The following is a 3,218-nucleotide window of genomic DNA, read 5'->3' as shown; positions in this document are numbered from 1 at the left end:
GAAGCAGTTAGCTAGGTTGGTATGTGCCCACGTTCTGAACTGAAACAAATTGCAAATCCTCTCTGAAGGATCCCAACTTCAAAATTCAGTCAATTCCCATAGATTATATATCAAGAAACGTGAGTCCATAATCACAAATAACAAAGTATACATGAAAATAAGTCAACATCAAGTGTGGAAAAAAACATCATTAGGATCAGACAAGCAAAAGTTTATTTTACTGGAAGTAGCAAATACAGAATATAAGGTGTTGACATTTAATACGCTTTAAGTGAAAAAATAAGGGGTTGAAAAAAAAATAAGGGATTGAAAACATGAGTAAGAAACATGAGACTATTAAATTGAACAGACACATGTTTAAATGAACCAAATAAAACCTATAGAAATTAAGAAAAATGTAAGTGAACTTATAAACTCAGGGGTATCTGTAACAGAAGACTGGGCACAGTGATACGGAGTATTAGTTAATTGAAAGATATAATGGAAGAAATTATCCAAAAAAAAAATGGCACAAAGATAAGATACTGAAATTATGAAAGAGATGTTAAGAAACAAAGACCGTATAAAAAGTAGGTCTAACCAATGACTAATTGAATTTGAAGAAGGAGAGGAGCAAAGGAATGGGAAAAAAGATAGTACTTAAATAGAGGGGTCCATACACAAACTTCTTGTCCCTAACTCCTCTGTCACCAGTCACCCAAACGTTTTCCTTCTATTCCCAAAAATTCAGCACAATTTTAGCTAAGGACTATGAATTGATTTACAATTCTGTATCTGCTTATCTCTCCTCCTAAGCAAAGTTTGCATCCAGCTGTACTACTTGATGATCTGCTCGCTAGAAGGCTCTTCCCCAGCGTCCTCCATGACCAACTCGAAATGGGCTGCCCTGGTGGTGCAGGTATAGCCTACAGTAAAACATGAACATAACGCTTGATGATTTTCTTCTTTTGTCATTTCATATTGACTAGTTAGGGTATAAGCTTAACTGCTGAAAAAGTGACCCTGTCCCCTAAATTAGTGCCTGAAATGAGAGAAAAGTTTACTTCTCTCAGATATTAGAGCAGAGATGGCAGAGCAGCTCTGACACCTTCACCATGTGGATTCAACCTCCATCTCTAAGGCATTTCTTCTCTTTTGATAATTTTCAATAAACAGAAGAAGGAAAAGTGCAAAAAGAACATATTTCAGTCTTGCAAAGGGCAAAAAGAACAAGGATATCAATTATTTCCTATAACATTCCACAGGCAAGAACTTAGTCACATAGCTCTTAGCTGCAAAGAGTCTGTGAAATGCAGCCTTCAGGAAGTGTTTTAGTTTCCTTGGCTACTTAAGTAAATACCATGCAAAGGGATGGTCTAAACATTAAATTCCCACTTAATGACTAAAGGTTTTGAGGCCAGGAAAAAGTACAAATCAAGGCTTCATCAAGCAATGCGTTCTGCCCGAAGATTGGTATTCTAAAAGCAGCTTCCAGTGACCCATGACAATTGGCTCCTCTGTCACACGACAATGCACATGGTGGCCTCTGCTGGCCTCTCTGTTCTCTTCTCGGTTCCACTGATGTTCAGCTTCTGGCTGTTCCCTTTGTGGCCTTTTCTCTCTCTGTGTCAAAGTTTCATTCTTTTATAAAGGACTCCAGTAATGGGATTAAGACTTCTCCTAATTGAGGTGGGCCACCTCTTAACCAAAGTAACCGCATGAAAAAGTTCTACTTACAATGGGCTCACACCCACAACAATGAACAAAGTTTAAGAATGTTTTTCTGGGGTACCCACAGCTGCAAGCCACCACAGGTGGACAGCCATATTCCCAGCTAAAATGACATTTCTGTGGGTGGAGGGGAGGATGGCCAATGCTCACAGTTGGCCAAATATACTCTAAGGTGCTTATATAGTATCGCCCAAAATTCGCCTTCAAAATGTGTATTCTTGGGTACATATGATCAGAAAACCTCATCACCTTCATCATCATCATTCTCATCATCATAATCATCAATATTTATCATTTAATAAACTATTAATATGTTTATTACATATGTATAGATAACATGTATAATATTATTTAATCCTCCTACCGAGTCAGTGAAGTAAGTACTATTTTTTGTTTCCATTATACAGATGGTATATATGGACTATATATATTATTTATATTCCATATTATATATATATATATATATACATATATATATATATACAAGGAAACAAGGAACAAGAGGCTAACATAGCAAGCAAAAGAGCTGGAATGTTCATCTTAGTGTTGTTTACAAGAACACCGACAAAATAAAATAAAATGAAACTGAAAAACAATTTGAACGACCATCACAGTAGTATGGACTAATTTCTTATGTTACTCTTTAACACAGTGAAAACCAGACCACTGTCTGCTGGAAATCACCTCTGCAAGGTGAACTACATGCAATGCCATAAATGACTCTTAGGAAAAGATTAAGCAGAGATAAAGCAATTGTAATGGAATAGAGTACCATTCTTTAAATGTAAAGTTCAAAATAAATCTAAGCAAACTATATTGATGAAGTTGAAGATTTGTGCTAAAATTCTAAACTAGAGAAAGTTACACAGTTCAATGTAAACTCATACAACTAAGTAGAAGAGAAAAAATGGGAGATATTTGCAGGAGAATCAAGACCAATGGTTGTATTTTATTTCTTAATCAGGGTCCATGCTTAATGCCTTGTCCATGTTCTCTAAACTTTTTTATGTGTCTGTCCACCATTTAATAAAAACAACTTTAAGAAACTGGGTCATGAATCAAATTTACTAAAATTACAAGTATGTCTATAGAATTAAAACTAATACAAAGTCCTTTTTCATGTGTACAAAATTACAGTATGTTTTTTAAATAAATAATTAGAGTATTCCATAGTAGAAGAAATTTAGAAATCAGGTAAATTACATTTTTTGTGGCACTGAATTCTAAGTGGCAATGAGAATTAATGATGACAGACTATTTAAACAACAGGTGAGAAATAAGGGGAATAAATTAAAATAATTTAAATGGATAATTGAATGTCAGACAACTGCAATTTTCATTAAGTTCATTAAAATGCACTGTTTTCTCATGCAAACATTTTAAAAATTGTTAAACTAAACATGTCATACCATGTCTTTGTTGATAATAAGACTTGCTGACATTTGAAATATTCTGAAGAAAACACAATATCCAGGGTTTTGCAAATGTAGTGTAGCTTCTCACACCAA

The sequence above is a fragment of the Tamandua tetradactyla genome, chromosome 4 (assembly GCF_023851605.1).
Source record: "Tamandua tetradactyla isolate mTamTet1 chromosome 4, mTamTet1.pri, whole genome shotgun sequence".
Classification (NCBI taxonomy): domain Eukaryota; kingdom Metazoa; phylum Chordata; class Mammalia; order Pilosa; family Myrmecophagidae; genus Tamandua; species Tamandua tetradactyla.
The sequence above is the reverse complement of the archived record's forward strand: the minus strand, read 5'-3'. Positions refer to the sequence as shown.